Raw genomic sequence first — 8,125 nt, 5'->3', positions numbered from 1 at the left:
TTTTCTCTTTACAACAAGCAAGATCGAAAGTGGAAACCTTTGCTACCGAGTCTCGATTCAAGAGTCAGCTATATGTGCATTCAGTCTTTTGCCGCTATGATCTTGCTCAGCGCGATGATAACACACAATGCAAGTCTATGGTGTATGAAGGCCGTCCCGCATTAATTATACATTCATTCATCTCTTGAAGTTTGATGTTAATTTCAGTCAAACCATGAAAATTCTCCACCAGATAATGGATGCAGCATCGGAATGATTACTAGGCCCTTTAAAGTATAGGCCACTTATTATAGGTCACTTTAAACAAATTTTTGAATAAGTATAGGCCACTTATTATAACGAGCAGGATCGAACAAGATCTCTTGCTAAGAATCTTTTGTGCCGACATTGAACTCTTGTCTCTTTACAACAAGCAGGATCGAAAGTGGAAACCTTTGCTGCCGAGTCTCGATTCTAGAGTCAGCTATATGTGCATGCAGTTTTTTGCTGCTATGATCTTGCTGAGCGTGATGATAACACACAATGCAAGTCTATGGTGTATGAAGGCCATCCCGCATTAGTTACACATTCATTCAGCTCTTGAAGTTTAATGGTAATTTCAATCAAACCATGAATATTCTCCACCAGATAATCCATGCAGCATCGGAATGATTACTAGGCCCTTTAAAGTATAGGTCACTTATTATAGGTCACTTATTATAGGCCCTTTAAAGTATAGGTCACTTATTATAGGTCACTTTAAACAAAATTTTGAATAAGTATAGGTCACTTATTATAACGAGCAGGATCAAACAAAATCTCTTGCTGCGAATCTTTTGTGCCGACATTGAACTCTTGTCTCTTTACAACAAGCAGGATCGAAAGTGGAAACCTTTGCTGTCGAGTCTCGATTCTAGAGTCAGCTATATGTGCATGCAGTCTTTTGCCGCTACGATCTTGCTGAGCGCGATGATAACACACAATCCAAGTCTATGGTAAGTATAGGTATAAAATTTTGAATAAGTATAGGTCACTTATTATAACGAGCAGGATCAAACAAAATCTCTTGCTGAGAATCTTTTGTGCCGACATTGAACTCTTGTCTCTTTACAACAAGCAGGATCGAAAGTGGAAACCTTTGCTGCCGAGTCTCGATTCTAGAGTCAGCTATATGTGCATGCAGTCTTTTGCTGCTACGATCTTGCTGAGCGCGATGATAACACACAATGCAAGTCTATGGTGTATGAAGGCCGTCCCGCATTAATTAAACATTCATTCAGCTCTTGAAGTTTAATGTTAATTTCAGTCAAACCATGAAAATTCTCCACCAGATAATCCATGCAGCATCGGAATGATTACTAGGCCCTTTAAAGTATAGGTCACTTATTATAGGCCCTTTAAAGTATAGGTCACTTTAAACAAAATTTTGAATAAGTATAGGTCACTTATTATAACGAGCAGGATCAAACAAAATCTCTTGCTGAGAATCTTTTGTGCCGACATTGAACTCTTGTCTCTTTACAACAAGCAAGATCGAAAGTCGAAACCTGCTGCCGAATCTCAATTCTAGAGTCAGCTATATGTGCATGGAGTCTTTTGCCGCTATGATCTTGCTGAGCGCGATGATAACACACAATGCAAGTCTATGGTGTATGAAGGCCCCCCGCATTAATTACACATTCATTCAGCTCTTGAAGTTTAATGTTAATTTCAGTCAAACCATGAAAATTCTCCACCAGATAATCCATGCAGCATCGGAATGATTACTAGGCCCTTTAAAGTATAGGTCACTTATTATAGGTCACTTATTATAGGCCCATTAAAGTATAGGTCACTTATTATAGGTCACTTTAAACAAAATTTTGAATAAGTATAGGTCACTTATTATAATGAGCAGGATCAAACAAGATCTCTTGCTGAGAATATTTTGTGCCGACATTGAACTCTTGTCTCTTTACAACAAGTAGTTCAAAAGTGGAAACCTTTGCTGCCAAGTCTCGATTCTAGAGTCAGGTATATGTGCATGCAGTCTTTTGCCGCTACGATCTTGCTGAGCGCGATGATAACACACAATGCAAGTCTATGGTGTATGAAGACCGTCCCGCATTAATTACACATTCATTCAGCTCTTGAAGTTTAATGTTAATTTCAGTCAAACCATGAAAATTCTCCACCAGATAATCCATGCAGCATCAGAATGATTACGAGGCCCTTTAAAGTATAGGTCACTTATTATAGGTCACTTATTATAGGCCCTTTAAAGTATAGATCACTTATTATAGGTCACTTTAAACAGAATTCTGAATAAGTATAGGTCACTTATTATAACGAGCAAGATCAAACAAGATCTCTTGCTGAGAATCATAGTCTTTTGCCACTATGATCTTGCTGAGCGCGATGATAACACACAATGCACGTCTATGGTGTATGAAGACCGTCCCGCATTAATTACACATTCATTCAGCTCTTGAAGTTTAATGTTAATTTCAGTCAAATCATGAAAATTCTCCACCAGATAATCCATGCAGCCTCAGAATGATTACTAGGCCCTTTAAAATATAGGTCACTTATTATAGGCCCTTTAAGGTATAGGTCACTTTAAATCAAATTTTGAATAAGTATAGGTCACTTATTATAACGAGCAGGATCAAACAAAATCTCTTGCTGAGAATCTCTTGTGCCGACATTGAACTCTTGTCTCTTTACAACAAGCAGGATCGAAAGTGGAAACCTTTGCTGCCGAGTCTCGATTCTAGAGTCAGCTATATGTGCATGCAGTCTTTTGCCGCTATGATCTTGCTGAGCGTGATGATAACACACAATGCAAGTCTATGGTGTATGAAGGCCGTCCCGCATTAATTACACATTCATTCAGCTCTTGAAGTTTAATGGTAGTTTCAGTCAAACCATGAAAATTCTCCACCAGATAATCCATGCAGCATCGGAATGATTACTAGGCCCTTTAAAGTATAGGTCTCTTATTATAGGTCACTTATTATAGGCCCTTTAAAGTATAGATCACTTATTATAGGTCACTTTAAACAAAATTTTGAATAAGTATAGGTCACTTATTATAACGAGCAGGATCAAACAAAATCTCTTGTTGAGAATCTTTTGTGCCGACATTGAACTCTTGTCTCTTTACAACAAGCAAGATCGAAAGTGGAAACCTTTGCTGCCGAGTCTCGATTCTAGAGTCAGCTATATGTGCACGCAGTCTTTTGCCGCTATGATCTTGCTGAGCGCGATGATAACACACAATGCAAGTCTATGGTGTATGAAGACCATCCCACATTAATTACACATTCATTCAGCTCTTGAAGTTTAATGTTAATTTCAGTCAAACCATGAAAATTCTCCACCAGATAATCCATGCAGCATCGAAATGATTACTACCCCTTTAAAGTATAGGCCACTTATTATAACGAGCAGGATCAAACAAGATCTCTTGCTTATTATAAAGTATAGGTCACTTATTATAGCCCCTTTAAAGTATAGGTCACTTATTATAGGTCACTTTAAACAAAATTTTCAATAAGTATAGGTCACTTATTATAACGAGCAGGATCAAACAAAATCTCTTGCTGAGAATCTTTTGTGTCGACATTGAACTCTTGTCTCTTTACAACAAGCAGGATCGAAAGTGGAAACCTTTGCTGCCGAGTCTAGATTCTAGAGTCAGCTATATGTGCACGTAGTCTTTTGCCACTATGATCTTGCTGAGCACTATGATAACACACAATGCAAGTCTATTTGTGTATGAAGACCATCCCGCATTAATTACACATTCATTCAGCTCTTGAAGTTTAATGTTAATTTCAGTCAAACCATGAAAATTCTCCACCAGATAATCCATGCAGCATTGGAATGATTTGTTAGAGTTAGTTCAAATGTCCACCTCTCATGTAACCCACCAATATTCTGTGTACCCAATGTTGTAAGGCCCCCATATGAGGAGAAGCCATGATGGGTATCAGATATTGGGAGGGATCCCCAGTTTAGACACTGGAAGGGGTCTTAGAGTAGACCAGATGGTTATGAGACGGCTTAGGAGCCAAGAGTAGATACCCGTCTGTAAAAAGGGAGGGCTCGGGGGGGCGATAGCCCCCCCGATAGCAGGGGGTCCAGGGGGCGCAGGCCCCCGGTAGGGGTCTGGGGGCAAAGCCCCCAGCGGCAGGGTCCTTCATCTGCCCGCCGGCATGTTTTCTGAAGGGTCGGCTGGTCTTCCAGGCCGACTGTCTATTAGGCCGACTGCCTATTACAAGGCCGACCGTCAACCACTTACACTATATAATAGTGGCCACCCCCTATCATCAGATCACCAATTCTTCATGCTCATAGTCCTCCGTCCAGCATCTGTCTAGATCACCATCGAAGCTCTGTCTGTAGAGCGCATGGGTGGATAGCCAACCATCAGTTGTATCAGCAGTTTGGTATATCAGAATTTTTTGTATTCTCTCCAGCTTTCCATTGTGCACTTGGGTTTTGTTGTTGTCTTCCGCTGCATACTATTTTCTTACATGATTACTACCTCTTTAAAGTATAGGTCACTTATTATAATGAGCAGGATCAAACAAGATCTTTTGCTTATTATAAAGTATAGGTCACTTATTATAGGCCCTTTAAAGTATAGGTCACTTATTATAGGTCACTTTAAACAAAATTTTGAATAAGTATAGGTCACTTATTATAACGAGCAGGATCAAACAAGATCTCTTGCTGAGAATCTTTTGTGCCGACATTGAACTCTTGTCTCTTTACAACAAGTAGGATCGAAACTGGAAACCTTTGCTGTCGAGTCTCGATTCTAGAGTCAGCTATATGTGCATGCAGTCTTTTGCCGCTACGATCTTGCTGAGCGTGATGATAACACACAATGCAAGTCTATGGTGTATGAAGGCCATCCCGCATTAATTACACATTCATTCAGCTTGTTTCACGGACTCCAATGGATGTCCGAAATTGTGCATAATCTTTCCCAAGACCATTCAAGGTCACGGACACTAAGTCCTCATCATCAACAGGTGCTCCAATGGAGGCAAGAGAATCTGCAAGGCCTTTCACCTTCAAGGAATACTCATTTATATTCAGATTTTTCCTTTGCACATTGTGCAACTCCTGCTTTAGCTGCATCTTTCGTGCTTTGGTATTTGTGCTATACAGCTTCACCAATGTATCCCATGCCTCCTTAGGCGTCTCTAGATCCTGTATATGCACAATCATAGAATCTGAAATGCTAACAGATAGCCAATACAAGCATTTTCTGGCTTTTTCATGCCATTCCTTAAAGGCCTTCAATTCAGCAGGAGTGGGAGCAGTACCCAAAACTGGTTCTGCAGTTTCACCACTGATGTAATCCCAAACTCCCTTTCCCATAAGGAAGTTTGTCATCCTGAACTTCCATGCTTGGAAGTTGTTCTTGTCAAGCTTCTCACTGACAATGGTAGACAGATTCTCAGACATTTTACAAATCACGAATTGCAACAGCAACCTGTAAACACAGCAAATGCCACACAAGGGCAAATAGCAAAACTTCTGCGAAAAGCCTCACAGGGGCAGATCTGCAACACTGACGAAAGTGGTATTTCACCACACAGTCACTTCCTCGTGACGATTTTGCATCAACAGGCAACAGGCATGAATCTGCAACTCCCAATATCTCTGCACATAGGCATACGATGCAATTTTTGTGGCACCTTTCCACCGACTAGCCGTGCGGTGGTCGCACAGCAAAAACAGAGCCTTTTTCTGAGTGCCTGCGAAGAACTTCCGCCTTGAAAACAGGCCCCAAAACGGCCTCAAATCAGAAAAATAAAGTCACCAAGGGCTTCGGCCTCTCCCGCAGCATATACTGCGCTCTCGCCGCACCGCGAAGGGCCTCTCAATCTGAAGCAGTGCACTCCTGCACTTTTGGCTGTGCTACCTGCAGAGATTTGCTCCCAAACTCGAAATAGGAAAGCTACACTAGTCCTCTTACCAGGACACCAGAAACTTGGCTAGCTTTCTTGAGCTCCTTACCACGAACAAGGCTCTGATACCATGTAAAGAAAGAGGGAGAGAGATAGGAGACTCAAGTTCAGCTTTCTTCTCAACACACAAAAGAGAGAGAGGACACAAGGTTGGAGGGTGAAGCCTTTCTTCACTTTTGCACACAACAACAATACAATAGAAGAGGGAAATACCCTATATGTCAAAACCTAGAATACGTGGTTCATATGTGAACCCAAACCAAAAACATACGTGGTAGTCTAACTACACCACGAGTACAACTAACATAGGCGGTGACATAAATGATAGTCATCCAGGAGATATGTCGGGGATAGAGCTTGATATCTCAACAACTTATTATAGGCCCTTTAAAGTATAGGTCACTTTAAACAAAATTTTGCATAAGTATAGGTCACTTATTATAACGAGCAGCATCAAACAAGATCTCTTGCTAAGAATCTTCTGTGCCGACATTGAACTCTTGTCTCTTCACAACAAGTAGGATCGAAACTGGAAACCTTTGCTCCCGAGTCTCGATTCCAGAGTCAGCTATATGTACATGCAGTCTTTTGCCGCTACGATCTTGCTGAGCGTGATGATAACACACAATGCAAGTCTATGGTGTATGAAGGCCATCCCGCATTAATTACACATTCATTCAGCTCTTGAAGTTTAATGTTCATTTCAGTCAAACCATGAAAATTCTCCACCAGATAATCCATGCAGCATCGGAATGATTACTAGGCCCTTTAAAGTATAGGTCACTTATTATAGGCCCTTTACAGTATAGGTCACTTATTATAGGTCACTTTAAACAAAATTCTGAAAAAGTATAGGTCACTTATTATAACGAGCAGGATCAAACAAAATCTCTTGCTGAGAATCTTTTGTGCCGACATTGAACTCTTGTCTCTTTACAACAAGCAGGATGGAAAGTGGAAACCTTTGCTGCTGAGTCTCGATTCTAGAGTCAACTATATGTGCATGCAGTCTTTTGCCACTACGATCTTGCTGAGCGCAATGATAACACACAATGCAAGTCTATGGTGTATGAAGGCCGTCCCACATTAATTACACATTCATTCAGCTCTTGAAGTTTAATGTTAGTTTCAGTCAAACCATGCAAATTCTCCACCAGATAATCATGCAGCATCGGAATGATTACTACCCCTTTAAAGTATAGGTCACTTATTATAGGTCACTTATTATAGGCCCTTTAAAGTATAGGTCACTTTAAACAAAATTTTGAATAAGTATAAGTCACTTATTATAACGAGTAGGATCAAACAAAATCTCTTGCTCAGAATCTTTTGTGCCGACATTGAACTCTTGTCTCTTTACAACAAGTAGGATCGAAAGTGGAAACCTTTGCTGCCGAGTCTCGATTCTAGAGTCAACTATATGTGCATGCAGTCTTTTGCTGCTACGATCTTGCTCAGCGCGATGATAACACACAATGCAAGTCTATGGTTTATGAAGGCCGTCCCGCATAAATTACACATTCATTGAGCTCTTGAAGTTTAATGTTAATTTCAGTCAAACCATGAAAATTCTCCACCAGATAATCCATGTAGCATCAGAATGATTACTAGGCCCTTTAGGTATAGCTCACTTATTATAGGTCAGTTATTATAGGCCCTTTAAAGTATAGGTCACTTATTATAGGTCACTTTAAACAAAATTTTGAATAAGTATAGGTCACTTATTATAACGAGCAGGATCAAACAAGATCTCTTGTTGAGAATCTTTTGTGCCGACATTGAACTCTTGTCTCTTTACAACAAGTAGGATCGAAACTGGAAACCTTTGCTGCTGAGTCTCGATTCTAGAGTCAGCTATATGTGCATGCAGTCTTTTGCCGCTACGATCTTGCTGAGCGCGATGATAACACACAATGCAAGTCTATGGTGTATGAAGGCCATCCCGCATTAATTACACATTCATTCAGCTCTTGAAGTTTAATGTTAATTTCAGCCAAACCATGAAAATTCTCCACCAGATAATCCATGCAGCATCGAAATCATTACTAAGCCCTTTAAAGTATAGGTCACTTATTATAGGCCCTTTAAAGTATAGGTCACTTATTATAGGTCACTTTAAACAAAATTTTGAATAAGTATAGGTCACTTATTATAACGAGCAGGATCAAACAAGATCT

The sequence above is a fragment of the Dipteris shenzhenensis genome, chromosome 19, assembly GCF_047967505.1.
Source record: "Dipteris shenzhenensis isolate YYH24624 ecotype China chromosome 19, Dip_SZ_1.0, whole genome shotgun sequence".
Lineage (NCBI taxonomy): Eukaryota > Viridiplantae > Streptophyta > Polypodiopsida > Gleicheniales > Dipteridaceae > Dipteris > Dipteris shenzhenensis.
The sequence above is the reverse complement of the archived record's forward strand: the minus strand, read 5'-3'. Positions refer to the sequence as shown.